The 18987-nt window shown below is 41.1% G+C and overlaps 1 protein-coding gene across 4 annotated transcripts in view; it reads left to right on the forward strand.

Annotated features, from left to right (window-relative positions):
• Positions 1 to 7596: 7596 nt before the first annotated feature.
• The window catches only part of AFF4 (AF4/FMR2 family member 4), an 85588-nt gene continuing 74197 nt past the window's right edge, over positions 7597 to 18987 (forward strand). For 2 of the 4 annotated variants that reach the window (XM_025292704.3, XM_025292705.3), the window contains exon 1: positions 7597 to 7766. The gene's annotated coding sequence lies outside the window, so the exon portion shown is untranslated. Of the gene's footprint in view, positions 7970 to 18987 lie in introns of all 4 variants that reach the window. The other 2 variants (XM_025292706.2, XM_006050558.3) reach the window with 1 other exon arrangement.

Raw genomic sequence — 18987 nt, forward strand, 5'->3', positions numbered from 1 at the left:
AAGGATTAAGAATGGGAAAACCCGGTACTTGTGCAATTTGAAACAACCACTCCCCAGAAATTTGATTCTTAATCATGATGATGCTGGGAAAGACTGAAAGCAAAAGGAGAAGAGGGTGGCAGGGGATGAGAGGGTTAGATAGCATCATTGACTCAATGGACAGGAATTTGAGCAAACTCTGGCAGACAGTGGAGGACAGAGGAGCCTGGCATGCTGCAGTCTATGGAGTCCTAAAGAGTCGGTCATGACTTAGCCACTGAACAACAAAAATCACGATACCCCAGGTGACAGTGAAGATTTGGATTGATCATGGCCAGATGTTAACGTTCTCCAACTCAGGCTGAAAATGGCTCCAAAGTAAGACACAGAATTGAAACTATCTATATCCACATGGGGGAGAAGGCAATGGCAACCCACTCCGGTACTCTTGCTTGGAAAATCCCATGGGCAGAGGAGCCTGGTAGGCTGTAGTCCATGGGGTGGCAAAGAGGCGGACTCGACTGAGCGACTTCACTTTCACTTTTCACTTTCATGCATTGGAGAAGGAAATGGCAACCCACTCCAGCATTCTTTCCTGGAGAATCCCAGGGACCAGGAGCCTGGTGGGCTGCCATCTAATGGGGTCACAAGAGTGGGACACAACTAAAGCGATTTAGCAGCAGCATATCCACATGGATTACTATCAACATTGACATAATTTTATTATTTCATTGTCATCTTCAACATTACTACTATTCCAGAACCATTCAACCAGGAACATAAAAATTGCAACTTTCCATTTCAGAAATTTCTCTAAGTCCCATTTTAATGAACATTTAACTACTCAATTTTTCAATAGATGTCTTAATTTTATTTATTTATTTGCCATGCCACTCAGCTTGTGGAATCTTAGTTCCTCCCCCAGGAATTGAATCCCAGGCCCCTTGAAGTGGAAGCTCGGAGTCCTAACCATTGAACTGCCAAGGAATTCCCTATTTATTTTTACTGAGGTATAGTTGATTTAAAATGTTTGTGGTAATTTGTTAAAGCAGCAATAAAAACTAATACACACTCAAGACTCTTAAAAACCTTTGCCTTGCTGTGTCTGCTAATCCTAACCTACTATATCATGATTCTTACCCAATCCCAATCAAGCCTCCTAAACTGAAAAACCCCCTTAGTCCAGACCTCAAAATCTTATAAATATCCCAAATTCCCCTTGGAAATGCTACTGAAACCATTCAAGGTACTAGTCTCTTTTACTAGTAAGCAATAAACTCAGCTTTGACTTATCAACACATAATTTTGGTGATATATTTGGGGATGCCAACATTTGACAATTGTTTTATTCATTGCCTAGAACAGTACTTGGTATAAAGTAAGTGTTTAATAAACAAAACATTTGATAAATAATGAATAATTTATTCGAGTTTCTTAACACAGAATAATATTTATGTAGGTATATTTATGACTTAGCAATTCATGTATCTAGAAGTGCCTTTTAGAAAATCAGTTTAAAGACTGAATGCAATCTAGTGCATGGGTGTTTATATAAATTTTACTCATAATCATTAAAGTAGAAACCACCCAAATGCTCTTCAACTGATGAATGCCTGAACAGTCTGTGTTATAGTAATAGAATACTGCTTTGCAATAAAGAGGGATAAATTACTGAGATATGCAATGACAATAGATAGATCTCAAAGGCATGCTAAGTGAAGGAAGCCAGATCTAAAAGGCTACTTACTATATGATTCCATTCATGTGATATTCTGGAAAAGGTGACGTATAGGGACAGAAAGTACATCAGTGGCTGACAGGAACTGGGATTGAACTGAGGGGTTCATTATATAGGAGCAAGAGGAAATGATTAGGGGTAGGGGTAAAGGAAATGCTCTATATCTTGATTAGGGTGCTGGTCACATAGCTGCACACATTTGTTAAAACTCATAGAATCAAACATTGAAAAGGATAAATTTTACTGTATATAAATTTTATTATTTTAAAAAATATTTGATTGATTCATTTGTAGCTGCGCTGGGTCTTTGTTGCTGCACTGTGGGTTTCTCCAATAGTAGAGAGTGGGGGCTACTCTTTGTTGGGATTTCTCTAGTTGCAGCAAGCAGGGGCTACTCTTCCTTGGAGAGCCCGGAATCTAGGCACATGTGAGGGCTCAGCAGTTATGGCTCAGGGGCTTAGCTACCCTGTTGGCATGTGGGATCCTCCCCATCAGGGATCAAACCCATGTCCCCTGCATTAGCAGGAAGATTCTTAACTACTAGATCACCGGAGAAGCCTCTATTTTTTCAACTTTCTTATTGAACTATAGTTGATTTACAATGTTGTGTTTAGCAAAGGGATTCCGTTTTATATTTATGTTTTTTCACTGTATGTCAATTACACCTCTACAAAAATCTGACTTAAAAAACCACAGAAGTCTACTAAGAATTGCTGTTGCAACAATGTATACTGAATACTTTGTTCAAATATTGCCTGTTAATAAAATAGTCATATTTTTCTCAGAGATTTTTTTCTCTTAAAGTTTTATGGTTGGTATTTTCTGCTATTATGCCAATCAGTGCAGTTGACTTACATTGCTCTAGAATATGAAGTTAAAGACAGAAAATTCATTTTGTTAAAATGGATGTATCTGATTAAAATGTTATGAGTTGAGAAATAATTTTAGGAATTTTTTCTCTCACTGCTAAAAGGGAAGGACATCCTTATTTGAATAAAAATGCCAAAGAAAAGTCCACCCCTATTTTTTCCACCCCTAGCCCCCCTTTTAGTTTTTAAGTAAGGTCTCATTTATATCAAAAAACTGTCATGATACTTTATGGAACAAAAAGCATATTATCTTTTAATTTAGCCAAACATTTACTCCAAAATAAATAAAGGAATTTTCCTGTAAAATTTTATCATCAATGCTTTAATACTTCTTAAATTATTGTGTAAAATGATAATCTTTCTTGTTGTCATTCTTCATCATCACTCCTTTCCTATATGGACTTGTAAATCTTCCTAGACAAAATGAAATTGGCACTACTTCTATGGAGGCAATTAAACAATCTGTATTCAAATTGAAGGGACTTCCCAGGTCCCTCAGTGGTGAAAGAATCCTTCTGCCAAAGACAAGGGGCTCAGGAGACTCAGGTTCCATCCCTCAGCTGTGAAGATTCTCTGGAGGAGAAAATGGCAACCCACTCCAATATTCTTGCCTGGAGAATCCCATGGACAGAGGAGCTTGATGGGCTACAGTCCACAGGGTCCCACAGAGTCAGACACGACTTAACGACTGAGCATGCACGCATTCATTCAAATTGAAAATACCTTTCCATCTAAAGATTGTGGTCTAATGAATTACTGGTATAGTTGTCTATCTTGTGAGATTATTAGTTGCAGCTTAGTTTGTAATTTAGTAATGGTTTGGCAGCAACCTAAATGTTCACCTGTAAGGGGTTGATTAAATTATTATATTTGCATATAATGAAATAGTATACTGTCCTTAGGAAGAATGAGGCAGTCAAACTACCGCACAACTGCACTCCTCTCACATGCTAGTAAAGTAATGCTCAAAATTCTCCAAGCCAGGCTTCAGCAATACGTGAACCGTGAACTTCCAGATGTTCAAACTGGTTTTAGAAAAGGCAGAGGAACCAGAGATCAAATTGCCAACATCCACTGGATCATGGAAAAAGCAGGAGAGTTCCAGAAAAACATCTATTTCTGCTTTATTGACTATGCCAAAGCCTTTGACTGTGTGGATCACAATAAACTGTGAAAAATTCTGAAAGAGATGGGAATACCAGACCACCTGACCTGCCTCTTGAGAAACCTATATGCAGGTCAGGAAGCAACAGTTAGAACTGGACATGGAACAACAGACTGGTTCCAAATAGGAAAAGGAGTACGTCAAGGCTGTATACTGTCACCCTGCTTATTTAACTTATATGCAGTGTACATCATGAGAAACGCTGGGCTGGAAGAACAACAAGCTGGAATCAAGATTGCCAGGAGAAATATCAATGACCTCAGTTATACAGCAGAGAAGGCAATGGCACCCCACTCCAGTACTCTTGCCTGGAAAATCCCATGGATGGAGGAGTCTGGTAGGCTGTGGTCCATGGGGTCGCTAAGAGTCGGACACGACTGAGCGACTTCACTTTCATGCATTGGAGAACGAAATGGCAACCCACTCCAGTGTTCTTGCCTAGAGAATCCCAGGGGCGGGGGACCCTGGTGGGCTGACATCTATGGGGTCGCACAGAGTCAGACACAACTGAAGTGACTTAGCAGCAGCAGCAGCAGATATGCAGATGACACCACCCTTATGGCAGAAAGTGAAGAGGAACTAAAAAGCCTCTTGATGAAAGTGAAAGAGGATAGTGAAAAAGTTGGCTTAAAGCTCAACATTCAGAAAACTAAGATCATGGCATCTGGTCCCATCACTTCATGGCAAATAGATGGGGAAACAGTGGAAAGAGTGTCAGACTTTATTTTTCTGGGCTCTAAAATCACTGCAGATGGTGACTGCAGCCATGAAATTAAAAGATGCTTACTCCTTGGAAGGAAAGTTATGACCAACCTAGATAGCATATTCAAAAGCAGAGACATTACTTTGCCAACAAAGGTCCGTCTAGACAAAGCTATGGTTTTTCCAGTGGTCATGTATAGATGTGAGAGTTGGACTGTGAAGAAAGCTGAGCGCCGAAGAATTGATGCTTTTGAACTGTGGTGTTGGAAAAGACTCTTGAGAGTCCCTTGGACTTCAAGGAGACCCAACCAGTCCATTCTGAAGGAGATCAGCCCTAGGATTTCTTTGGAAGGAATTATGCTAAAGCTGAAACTCCAGTACTTTGGCCACCTCATGCGAAGAGTTGACTCATTGGAAAAGACTCTGATGCTGGGAGGGATTGGGGGCAGGAGGAGAAGGGGACGACAGAGGATGAGATGGCTGGATGGCATCACTGACTCAATGGACATGAGTCTGAGTGAACTCTGGGAGTTGGCGATGGACAGGGAGGCCTTTTGTACTGGAATTCATGGGGTTGCAGAGTCAGACACAACTGAGCAACTGAACTGAACTGAGAAGATATCCAGGATATTTAACTGAGGAAAAGAACTTAACGGTATACACAGTATGTTATCTTTTGCATAAAAAGTACATGTATTTTAATATACATTTATGACACATCTTGGGGAGGGTTAAGGGATTGCCTCTAGAATTGGAGTAGTTGAAGGTCAGAGATGCGGGTGCCAATTATTTTTCACTCTACTTTATCATAGTTCATTTTGGGTTTTGCATGACTACATTTCCTAATTTATATAGATACATAGACAAAATCTATATAAATAGTTTAGCCTTAAAGAATATGTCGTCACTTCAGAATTATATGAAGAAAAAATAATGCTGATGAATTTAGGACTAATAAATTCATTAGTCCTAATAAATTTAGGACCGGCTTTTAGGACTAATAAAAACATTTTCATATGCACATTCTTTATAGTTTATCAAAAAGCTCCTAAAATCCTTGAATTTTATTTTAAAAAATCTTTAAAATGCTTCCTTCAAAATTAGTAGAAAGTGAAAGGAAAAAAACCCCAGCTTTCCATGACGGCCCTAGGTGGAAAGAAAACAGATAAGAAGCAGGAAGTTATAAAGTGTTTTCCAAATAATGAACCCAAAGTAGTTTCTCTGGATAGTTACCATATTGGTGTAACTATGTATTGTATGAGACACTTTGAAAATCCTGTCTAGTCTGAAGCTGGATTTAGAAAAGGCAGAGGAACCAGAGATCAAATTGCCGACATCCATTGAATCATAGAAAAAGCACGAGAGTTCCAGAAAAACATCTACTTTTACTTTATTGACTACGCCAAAGCCTTTGACTGTGTGGATAACAACAAACTGGAAAATTCTTAAAGAGACAGGAATACCAGACAACCTGACCTACCTCCTGAGAAATCTGTATGCAGGTCAAGAAGCTACAGTTAGAACTGGACATGGAACAACAGACTGGTTCCAAATCGGGAAAGGAGTTTGTCAAGGCTGTATATTGTCACCCTGCTTATTTAATTTATATGCAGAGTACATCATGAGAAACACTGGGCTGGATGAAGCACAAGCTGGAATCAAGATTGCTGGGAGAAATATCAATAACCTCAGATATGCAGATGACACCATCCTTATGGCACAAAGCAAAGAACTAAAGAGACTCTTGATGAAAGCCACTCCTCTTTCAGAGAAGAGTGAAAATGTTGGCTTAAAACTCAACATTCAGAAAACTAAGGTCATGGCATCTGGTCCCATCACTTCATGGCAAATGGATGGGGAAACAATGGAAACAGTGAGAGACTTTTTTGGAGGGGGCTCCAAAATCACCACAAGATGGTGAGTGCAGCCATGAAATTAAAAGACACTTGCTCCTTGGAAGACAAGCTATGACCAACCCAGACAGCATATTAAAAAACAGAGACATGACTTTACCAACAAACGTCTGTCTAGTCAAAGCTATGGTTTTTCCAGTAGTCATGTATGGATGTGAGAGTTGGACTATAAAGAAAGCTGAGCTAGGAAGAATTGATGCTTTTGAACTGTGGTATTGGAGAAGACTCTTGAGAGTCCCTTGGACTGCAAGGAGATCCAAGCAGTCAATCCTAAAGGAAATCAGTCCTGAATACTCATTGGAAGGACTGATGTTGAAGCTGAATCTCCAATACTTTGGCCACCTGATCGGAAAAGCTGACTCAATGGAAAAGACCCTGATGCTGGGAAAGATTGAAGGCAGGAGGAGAAGAGGAGGACAGAGGATGAGATGATTGGCTGGCATCACCGAGGCGATGGACATGAGTTTGAGTAGTCTCTGGGTGTTGGTGATGGACAGGGAAGCCTGGCGTGCTGCAGTCCGTGGGGCTGCAAGGAGTTGGACACGACTGAGAGACTGAACTGAACTGAGTCTGTAACTATGATTTAACTCTCCATAAAATTATAGCTTGCCCTGACTGGCACGGATGTTAAGAACTGAAGGAAAGTGTTTGGAATGTCCTGAAGAAAAGTACTAATGGTAGAAGCTGTTGAGATGACGAAGAAAAAAGGGCTGGCTTGGCTTCGTGGAAGTTCATGCGAGGTTCTAGGCGGCCTCCTGCACAGAAACTCCCGGCAAACTTCCCTTTTCGGCCGGAGCTGTGGAGGGTCTCGTAACTGACCCCGGGCTTAGACGTCAGCACCTGACAGAGGGTCTGGGGGCTTCAGCCACACCCTTAGGCTGACAACCTTCTCTCCTGAGCCCCAGAACCGGTAGATCCGGCTCGGCCCGGCCCCGCCCTTCCGAACCTCACTAGCGGCTACGCGCCGGGGTGTGCAGGCCGGGCAATGTCCAGCCCGCCCTGTCAGACGCTGCCGCCGGGCTCGGGACGCTGGCCTAGGCCACCTGAGGCAGTACCCGGCTTGCCCCGGGTCTTCGGATCCGGCGGCCGAGCACGTCACCACCATCAGCGTCACCCCCCCAACGCAGCAGGCCCCGTAGCCCTCCGTTTTTGTGGCGGGGAGGGGCGCGGCGTCGCCACGTGACGCTCTGGTCCCCGCCCGGCCCTGGTCACATGGGTGGCGCGGCCGCTGCGTCAGTCACAGTCCTGGCTGCGGTAGTCGAGCCGCCGTCGCCAGCGGACGGGGCGGGGGAGCCCGGAGCCAGGTCCTCGTCAGCCCGCCCCTGTCGCCTCAGCCGGCCGTCGGGGGCTAGACCCGACAGTCATGGAGCGGGGCGGGACCTCCGCCTGTGGTGTGTGAGGTACGTCGCCGCCGCCTGCGCTTTTTGAGACCTCTCGAACCCCCGCCGCCGCCGCCGCCGCCGCCGCCCGGAGCTCCTCGCCCTTGGCAGCCTGTCGCCGCCCCCCCGGCGGGCTCGAATGCGCGTCCCTTGAAGGTGCAGGCTCGCCGCCGCCTCTGCCGCAACCGGGAAATGGTTCGGGCCTAGCGGAGCCGGGACTGGAGGTGAGAACAGCCGACTGACTGACTGAGGGCCGGGCCGGCCGCGGGGAGAGAGTAGGGGGAGGGGAGAACAGGGTTCGCCTGGGGGCTCGGAGAGACCTTCCAGGTTAGGGCTGCTCGATCCGGCTTCTTCCCTCATCTTCGCCTTCCACCCCCGATCCTCAAAAAAAAAAGAAAAAGAAAAAAGAAATTTAAAAAAGCTAACCCAATCCTAACAAAAATTCCCAGAAATCCATCTTCACCGTTTCTCCTTTCGTCCCTTAATCCGTTCCTTCCCTCAGAAATTCATCATCGACTGATGTGTTACTTTTTAATACCTTCCTCAATTTCAAGTCATTTCTAGTTAAAAGAGAGAATAGGCCTAGGTTCTGGCTATCATTACCCAACTAGTTCTCGCTTTCCTTCTCGCGATCCTGCGCACGTCCTCCTCCTCCTCCTCCTCCTCCTCCTCCTCCTACCCCGCCCCCCCCCCCCCCCCCCCCAAACAAGAAAAAAAAAAAAAAAAAGGAAAAAAAATTTCCGCCTTCGACTGGCGAAGGGGATTGACTAAAAATGGGAATATGGGGGTGTAATACTTGAATACTCCCCATAACTTCTGAATCGCCCTGCTAGCTAGTTACCCCGATAGCTTGTATTTGGGTGTTGATGTGTAGGCCTTTCCTCCAGCTGCCTGTGCCCGGGGTTAATCTCGTAATTGACGTCAGTGCTTTGTTCCTTCCACTTTGCTGTTCCTTCCACTCTTTGAGGATGGATCATGGGATATAGGAGTTTGAGGAGTATCCTTATTGTCTTTTCTTTCACAAACGATATCATTTATAGGAAGTTGAAGGTACAGATGTGAAATGCTTGTGTATAGAGTTCAGCCAAAGACGAAGAGTTCGATTTAGGGTTCTCAGACACTTGCAATTCAGAATTGTGCGATTTCTTTTCTGCTGACCTGTTGGAGATTTTAAACTAAGGCCGGTCCCTTTTCCAGTTATCAGTACTTTTCCTGACGGAATTTAGGCTCTAGTTGTTTGTGAATAGGAGGTTTGTAAATGTGATGTTTAAAATGTGGCTTGTGTTTGAGGGCTCCGATGTTAAAAGCACAGAGCTTTGTTTCCGTATTGATTCTGCAAAGCTTTGTAAAGTGCTCCTTTTATTTAACTGTCCTTTAACTTACTAAAATTGAAATATTTATGAGAACTTTCTTGATTTTGTGTTTAATAAAGAGTCCTCTGTGGCCAGTGAATCTTGCCTAGAATCGTCTTTGGTCTTATGTTCCTGAAGAAGTGTTGGCAAGTGGCCATCTGGTTTTTAACAAAGCTGGCTTCTTTAAATTGCTCAGATTTATTTTACTTTTTCATCACTGCCGCTTTCAGTCTTCAAACACAAAAAAAGCTTAAGTTATTTTAAATTCTCTTTTAGCCTTAACTTACCTGAAGCAATTAAAAAATTGTGTGTGTGTGTGTGTGTGTGTGTGTGTGTTGTTTAACACCAGCAGTTTCATTCAGTTTATGGTGGCTTGCAGGCTCACGACTTTGGTTTTTGTTAGCTCTACAGGAACAGTAGACAGATTTTGCTTTAAATAAAATTCTGTGTCAGGTGGGAACAAGATAGGATGTTTGTGAATGACCAAATCTTTACTGTTTGATTAAAGAAAGAGCTTAGCTGTATTCATTGGAAAATAGTCTACCATTTTGAGGTGTAAAGGTGATTCTACAGTGCTCTGAAGCTGTGTAATTAAGAATTCTTAAAGACAGCATCTTTTCATTTAGATTCAGTTTCTGCTTGTCAGATGATGTACATTCCCTTCTCTGTGCCCTTAAGATGTTGTAACTCTTCGTGACAGTTGATGCATTCTGCTTTTTATTGTGATTTTTTTTATAGGTCTTTTGTGTCTTTAGAGCAAGGACTATATATCTTTGTGTCCTCCCCAATATTTTATACAGTTATTAGGTTGAATTTGAATGGGATATCCAACCCAAGATTTCACAAAAGGGTACTCCTAAAAAAATCATATGAGCAAGTGACCAGTATTTGAAGGGGAAAAAGTAACTATCAGCTACAGAAGATGACAGAAGGTGAAGACTTCTAAAATTATGTATCTTTTGTTTTTAAGAGTTAAGGTAAATGTCATATTTTTATTTGTACCTGAGAGAAACAAAGAAAACAGGTGTTTCTTTTGTGACCATCTACTGGTTTAGAATGGAGTCCAGAATGTATGAGGCCTTCTCTTCAAATTTTTTTTCATAAAAATCAGAGGTATTCCTAAAGTATCAAACGAAAGTACACCTGGACAGTGACCCAGAAGTGAAGTGTGTATTATAAAAATAGATGACTTAGATTTTATTTTATTTTATTAGTTTTTAAAATTTATTTTTAATTGAAGTATGTTGTGTTAATTTCTACTGTATAGCAGTGCCTCAATTATACACATATATACCTTATCTTTTTATATTATTTTCTATTATGGTTTACCCCAGGATATTGAATATAGTTCTTTGTGCTGTACAGTAGGACCTTTGTGCTCTACAGTAGGATAAACATACAGAATGTTTATCCATTCTGTATGTAACAGTTTGCATCTACTAACCCTAAACTCCCAGTCCATGCCCCAGCCTAGTTGCCCTCTCCCCAACCACAAGTCTGTTCTCTATGTCTGTGAGTCTGTTTCTGTTTTGTAGATAGGTTCATTTGTGCCATAGTTTAGATTCCACATAAGTGGTATCTTATGTTATTTGCCTTTCTCTTTCTGACTTCATCTAGAATGATAATCTCTAGTTGCTTCCATGTTGCTGCAAATGGCATTATTTTGTTCTTTTTTTATGACCGAGTAGTATTCTATTGTATATATATGGACCACATCTTCTTTATCCATTCATCTGTCAATGAACATTTAGGTTGTTTCCATGTCTTGGCTATTGTGAATAGTGTTGCAATAAACATAAGATGCATGTATCATTTTGAATTATAGTTTTTGGCCAAGAGTGTGGTGGTTGGATCATATGGTAGATTTTATTTTTTGTTTAAGTTGTATTCTACAGATATCTTACTATAAAAACTTTTATGTATAATATAAAAGTTTTTCAACTTTTTAACCCCCCAGTCTTCATTATGCTTTTCCCACTTCCTTTTTTATTTCCTCTAAGTTGAAACAATTATATTTGATCCCTGGGATGGTGTTTTCCAGTCTCAGTTATTATGGAATAAGGTATAGTCAGTGACTAAAAACCGCTTAAAGCTAACTTGACTTGTTACCTTGCTACCTTTCTCTTTGGTTTAAGAAAAGCACTCCTACACTTGTGGTTAACTCCTCACGCCCAGAAATTGACTCTATAAATAGATTGTTCTGGATAAAGCCAGTATGGTTTGGCTACCCAGATACTGTTGTGATCTGTCCTGGAACTGGGCTTCTATTCGGCTTCTTTGACTTTTTCTTTTTGTCATCATTAGGGTGGGGACAATTTTATGGAAAGGTGAGCACAGTCAGTGCTCTTCATAGATAGGTCTTCCTACCTCTTTCCAATTGCTATTATTTCTTCCATCTGGAATATCACTTTTCCTCTTTTATTCCTGCCTCTTTACATTTTACCATCTTTTAAGGCACAACGCAAATACCATTACCTTAAGTTTTACTTGACGCCACCCTACCCTAATTGTGCCCTATCTCCTTTGAGTCCTTGTATCACTGTATCTCTCTTAATAATTATGTGTTATGCATTAACTGTGAAACTGTAGCACACTGGATGACTTCAAGCACAGTCAGGGAAGACTCACTAGTAGAATAAAGACTGTTATACAATATTACTGTGTGGTTCTAAGAATTAAAGCACTAATCCAATTTAAGATTTTACTTAAAAAATTAATAGTGATTCCTTAATGTCATCACATATTGTAGTCATTGTTCAAATTTCCCTTACTGGAGTTTTTGTTTTAAACAGTTTGTCTGAATTAGGATCCAAATAAGATTCATACATCATATTGGATTGATGTGTGTCTCAACCCTCTTTTCTTTTTTCCTCTATGGGTTCCTTACTGTCTTTTTGTTTTTATTCCTATGCAGTTGGTTTGTTAAAGAAGCCAAGCCTTTGCCCATGAGATTTCGCATAGTCTGGATTTTGCTGATTACATCCCTGTGGTTTCATGTAATATGTTCCTCTGTCCACTGTTTTTCCTGTAAATTGGTAGTTACATCTAGAAGCTTGATCCAGTTCAGACATGAATTTTCTTTTTAATGGGAAGAATACTTAGTAGGTAGAGTTGTGTACTTCCCGTGTATTCTTGAACTCTCAGCCTGGCTTCTCATCCTAGCATGCCAGTAAAATTGCTCTTACCAAGGCTTCTGCGTTGTCAAATTGTATAGTCATTGCTTAGTCGTTTACCTCTTTCTATACTTGGTATTGTTACCCATTGTCTCCTTGATAACTGTTTATTTACTTGACTTTTATGACTCTGTCCCTTTCCTGCCTTTTTTAGTACTAGCTGCCTCTTTGCAGATGCTTAATTCTCTGCTGATCATATTGATAGTTATGAATTTTCACCTGGACCTGTTTTCACTCTTCTAGGTGATTTCATCCATTTTTATTGCTGTAACTACCATCTTTAAGTGTTTTAAACTCACTAGAACTCTTTGATCTAACTGACTGTCCCTCTTGAGATTGTCCAATAGGTACCTTGTTTTAGTCAGGAAAAAGACACATTCCTAACTTAAGCATAAAGAAGAATTTATTGGAATTGCCATGAATTCTCAGGAAGGCAGTCAAGCCATAGGAGGACAGCTGGAAGTCAGGAAAAACTAGATCCAGAGGCTCCATGTGAGGTCAGGAGTATCCTCTGTATCTCAGAAGATACTCTTTTTTTCTACAAGATGCTATTTGTGTGTTGAGTTAGTTCTCTTTTGCTGCAGATCAACTTTAATACTTACTAGTATCTTTTGAATTTTTAATCTTGTATCTTCTGCCATCAGAGAGGCTGACATGATTCTTAATCTCAGATCTCAATAAAGGGACTCATTAGGTTATATGTCCACCTCTGGACCACAGCTTTGGCTACAGGGTTGCATCCTGCAGAGAAGAGGAATAAAGGACACACTAAAACAGTTGTCCAGTTCATTCATTCCATGGCTATTTAGTACACACAGAGTCCTACTTTTCTTATATATATTTAATATTTTCTTTAATATAATATCACTATATATACCAGCAAACACTCTCATCTCTGCTACGGAAATAACCCAAATCATATCTACTTACTGCATCCAGAGGTACATTGTTCTCTGAGTCCAGATTCTAAAGGTGATACTCTTTGTTAATCAGGCCTAGATATGCTTTGTCACAGGTCTGAAAATTGTGGGCTAAATACTTAATTTAAGCATTCCGAACATAACTGATACACAGTGATAGGGGAAAAAGACCCTGAAACTCTTAGGAGGGGAAGGGAAAGGAAGGTATCATTGTTCCCAAACTTACACCATGTCTTGCTGGACAGGTACAGTATAAGGTGAATGATAGAACCAGCAAATTACATGGGTCTTCATTTGTTGACTTATTTCCTTGAAAGTGGAGTGAGTTCTTTGATGAGCCAAATGAAGATTTTCAGTTCTGTCCACTAGAAAGATTTTCCTTTTCTGTTGTTTTAGGTTGAGGCTTATACTTAGAGGGCATTTGAAAGAATTTTAGGAGAGGGCAGTTCTGTTGCCTTTGCACAAGGATTGACACGTTATGGTTGGTAGGTCCAGTGCTGCCTGCTTTTGTATGGCCTGAGAGCAAAGAGTGGTTTTTACGTTTTTTTAAATGGTGAGAAAAAAATCAAAAGAAGAATATTTTGTGGTATATGGGAATTATAGGAAGCTCAAAATTCAGTGTCCCTGAATAAAGTTTTACCAGAGCACAGACAGCACACCCATTTGTTCATGGCTTTTGCTACTACAGTGGCAGAGTTGAGTAGTCCTAACTTTATGCCTAAAAAGCCAAAAATATTTACTTTAAAAAAGTTTGTCAACTTCTGTCTTAGCAGATGAAATGGCCCTTAGTGGATATTTTAGTCTGAGGATTGCCTTAGGGTTGAGCAGTTAGTTACAAGGTCCTATTTACTGTGATGACTGTTAGGGTATTTTTTGTTTGATTGTATGTATATGTATCTATTTGTATGTATGTATATGTGTGTTGCTGCTGCCAAGTCGCTTTAGTCGTGTCCGACTCTGTGCGACTCCATGGACTGCAGCCTACCAGGCTTCTCTGTCCATGGGATTCTCCAGGCAAGAACACAGGAGTGGGTTGCCATTTCCTTCTCCAGTGCATGAAAGTGGAAAGTGAAAGTGAAGTCACTCAGTCGTGTCTGACTCTTAGTGACCGACCCCATGGACTGCGGCCCACCAGGTTCCTCCATCCATGGGATTTTCCAGGCAACAGTACTGGAGTGGGGTGCTATTGCCTTCTCCCATGTATATGTGTAGATATATGTATATGTGTGTATACGTGTGTGTTTATACACACACACGTGCATATGTAGATAGATATTTAAATAAAACAGGTGGGGTCTGCACATTGGCCTAGCTTTAGTTAAATCTCCAAACTTTATCTGTCAACTGTACCCTGAAGGTAAGATTACACTCTAGCTTCTGTTGTAACATGGTTGCTCTTAGTATATCTGCGTGAATGGGGGAGAGAATTTTGAGAACAACTGGGTGTGAGTAAACTTCTAGGACTAGAAGCTGATCAGATAGTCCCTGTAAGTGTTAATTATGTTGAATTCTACTGCTTCTCAATCTCCTCACTCCTAAATTCTGTTTTCCTTCCTCAGAGATTATACCACTATTGTTTTTCCTAGAAACCTGCAGGTTGTCCTTGATTCCTCTGTTTTACTTCTCACATCTGTCTATCCCCAAGATTCTGCCTCCATAAAATCTTTGAATCCAAACCCTTTATCTACATTATCAGCACTCCTACCATTACTGTCTTAATCCATGCTTTCATTTCTTACCTGGATTATTGCAATAGTCTTCTCATTTGTTACCTTGTAATCTACTTCATCCTGTACCAGAGTGATTTTTTTTTTTTTCCCCTCAAATGGCAAATTCACTTCTCCTTGAACTCCTTAGTAGTGTGGCATTTTCTGTAGTATTCTAACTGGGGATTCTTGTACATTAGTGAATTTTTATGTTAACTTCTAAAGGACTGATTTATAGCCAAGTAATGGCTTGGGAGTTTAGATTTTGTTTATTTATTAGATTTTGTTTATTAACCTGTTTATGCCAAGTTATAAAGCATTATAACTAATGCTTTAAAGCATCATTATACTAATGATGCTCAGGCAGGGCAAGACGGTGAGTTAAATTGGATCATGTATATGTTAATATAAACCTGGGCTAGTAGTTAGTATTATGTTTTCACTGTGAGGTGTATCTGGTAGATCCCATCTTGCAATTAATCAATATGAAACAGTTTGTTTGCAGTATGAGTGTTTTATTCAAACTTCAGCAGTCATTATTCTAGATACACATTTAACATAGTTTTCATTAAGGTACATGCATGCTCAGTTGTGTCTGATTCTTTGCAACCCATGGACTGTAGCCCACCAGGCTCCTCTGTACATGGGATTATCCCTTCAAGAATGCTAGAGTGGATTGCCATGAAGGTACGAAACCACAAATGAGCAAGAAAGATTGCCAGAGTTAGCAAGTAAGGGCTCTTTAAAATTGATATTTAAGGACTACTAGCTGATATGGTCGGAGAAGGCAATGGCAAGCCACTCCTGTACTCTTTTTTTTTTTTTTTAGTGTTTCATTTGATATTTATTAGATAAAAAGATCTCAGGACTTAGTCTTTTGAGTGTTGAATACAGAAGTCAATTTCTCTTCTCCAACTTTAAGTCAAACAGTAGAGAGGGAGGTTCAAAATACACAGTAATATTCCGGGAAAGCAGCTCTCTGGAAGTAATCCTGCCTTTTAGCAATTGCAGATTTCTCTGGTATAAATACTCCTGCTGCTGCTGCTGCTGCTGCTAAGTCGCATCAGTCGTGTCCGACTCTGTGCGACCCCATAGACGGCAACCCACCAGGCTCCCCCGTCCCTGGGATTCTCCAGGCAAGAACACTGGAGTGGGTTGCCATTTCCTTCTCCATTGCATGAAAGTGAAAAGTGAAAGAGAAGTCGCTCAGCCGCATCTGACTTGTGGCGACCCCATGGACTGCAGCCTACCAGGCTCCTCCATCCATGGGATTTTCCAGGCACAAGTACTGGAGTGGCTTGCCATTGCCTTCTCCACACTCAGGTACTCTTGCCTAGAAAATCCCATGGATGGAGGAGCCTGGTAGGCTGCAGTCCATGGGGTCGCCACGAGTCAGATGCGACTGAGCGACTTCACTTTCACTTTTCACTTTCACGCAATGGAGAAGGAAATGGCAACCCATTCCAGTGTTCTTGCCTGAAGAATCCCAGGGACGGCAGAGCCTGATGGGCTGCTGTCTATGGGGTTGCACAGAGTTGGACACGACTGAAGCGACTTAGCAGCAGTAGCAGCAGCAGCTGGTATGGTGGAGAAGGCAATGGCACCCCACTCCAGTACTCTCGCCTGGAAAATCCCATGGACGGAGGAGCCTGGTAGGCTGTAGTCCATGGGGTCGTGAAGAGTTGGACACGACTGAGCGCCTTCACTTTCGCTTTTCCCTTTCATGCATTGGAGAAGGAAATGGCAACCCACTCCATTGTTCTTGCCTGGAGAATCCCAGGGACAGTGGAGCCTGGTGGGCTGCCGTCTATGAGGTCGCACAGAGTCGGACACAACTGAAGCAACTCAGCAGCAGTATGACATATTTATAAGCATTTTCTACACTATGTTCTTGTAGTCAAATTACAGAAATGGTTTAAAACTGTAGAAAACTGGGAATTTCCTGGCTGTCCAGTGGTTAGAACTCTGTGCTCTCATTGATGAGAGCCTGAGTTCAGTCCCTGGTCATGGAACTAAAATTCCGCAAGCTCTGTGGTGCAACCAAATATCTCTACCTGTATATCTATATCTATCTATCTATTGTTCTATCTATTGTTCTATTCTATCTATCTAAACTATGTTGTTTAGTTGCTATATATATAGATAGATAGATCTATGTATCTACTTGTGTATCTGTATCTGTCTATCTATTGTTGTTTAGTTGCTATGTCTGCAACTCCATGGACTATAGCCCACAATGCTCCACTGTCCATGAGATTTCCCAGGCAAGCATACTGGAGTGGGTTGCCATTTCCTTCTCCATCTCTCTGTCTATATATCAAACTAAACCTGAGGCTACATATTTTCAGGATCAAATACATCATTGGTTTAGTTTATGTAAAATAGCATAATCTGTAACAATAGTGTTATGCAGGATGTGGGATCCTAGTTCCCCAACCAGGGATAGAACCGTGCCCCCTGAAATGGAAATGTGGAGTTCCAACCACTGGACCACCAGGGAAATCCCACATTAGTGTTATTTAAAGTTGTTTTAAAGTGTTTAAAGTGTTTTAAAGTTGTTTAAAGTGTTACAGTTCCATAGAGCTATAAACAAAATTAGTTCATACCTAATTTTATGTTCATACTAAATTCTTAGTATTATAATTTTTAAAAGGTCATCACTCAAGATCTGAGAGATATAATTTTCTCTGAAAAGATATCCTTATGTCTTTCAGATTTCAGAAACAAACCCAAAGGTCTAGTTTGATCCCATGTATTTCTCCAGTCTTATCTTTCCTTTTCACTCCCCCCAACCCTATTATCCAACTACTCTTGATCCTGTCTCTCTTCCTTGGGTATATGCTGTGTTCACTCTTCAGGGCTGTTCCACAAGATGTTCTTTCTGCTCAAAACTAACCTTTCTCCCTCCCTTTTCTTTCTTCCCTTCTCTTCTCCTGCCCTCATGCCACCTTTCTGTAGTTAATCTAGCTGCAACCAAATCTTAGGAAATGATGGCTAACTTTTGTTTTTATATCTTAGCCTTAGTGCAGTGTCTGATACAACATATGCCCTGGTTAACTACAATATTAATGTACCTTATATATAGTATTGGTTTATACCAAACAGACATTTTAAAATCAGAGTTATAAAGCCTTCAGAATTCCTTCTGAATTCTATTTAAATATGTTACGAGTCTGAATTAGAAAATATTTTGAAAGTACATTTACTCATCCCTTTATAAATTCATTTTTCAAAGTAAATATTCTTTGTACCATAATAAATAACTAATTTATAATTTGTAAGTTTATATTCCAGTAATTTAAGAGAAGTAACCTTAAATGACCTTAGCTACCTTTAAAAGTAGTATTCTTATTTACATTTTTAAAAATGTATTCGATTGCACCAGGTCTTAGTTGCAGCGTGTGGGCTTAGTTGTGGCATGCAGGATCTAGTTCGCTGACCAGGGATGGAACAAAGGCCCCCTGCTTTGGGAGCTCAGGGTCTTAACCACTAGACCACCAGTGAAGTCTCCTTATTTACATTTTAATAGAACCTTATTAACAAGAATTTAGGGTAATTAGGGTAGGGGCTGATGTAAGTTTGTATGTTAGCTTTTTTTCCTCTCACCTTTTTTTTTTTTTTAAGTATTCTAAGGCACTAAATGGGCTTCCCAGTACTGCTGCTGCTGAGTCACTTCAGTCGTGTCCTACTCTGTGCAACCCCATACATGGCAGCCCACCAGGATGCCCCATCCCTGGGATTCTCCAGGCAAGAACACCGGAGTGGGTTACCATCTCCCTCTCCAATGCATGAAAGTGAAGTCGCTCAGTCATGTCCGACCCTCAGTGACCCCATGGACTGCAGCCTTCCAGGCTCCTTCATCCATGGGATTTTCCAGGCAAGAGTACTGGAGTGGGGTGCCACTGCCTTCTCCCCCAGTGCCGCTAGTAGTATAGAACCCGCCTGCCAATGCAGGAGATGTAAGAGACACAGGTTCGATCCCTGGGTCAAGAAGATCCCCTGGAGGAGAGCATGGCAACCCACTTCAGTATTCTTGCCTGGAGAATCCCCACGGATAGAGGAGCGTGGTGGGCTGCAGTCCATGAGGTCGC

Source organism: Bubalus bubalis, chromosome 9, assembly GCF_019923935.1.
Source record: "Bubalus bubalis isolate 160015118507 breed Murrah chromosome 9, NDDB_SH_1, whole genome shotgun sequence".
NCBI classification, from domain to species: Eukaryota; Metazoa; Chordata; class Mammalia; order Artiodactyla; family Bovidae; genus Bubalus; species Bubalus bubalis.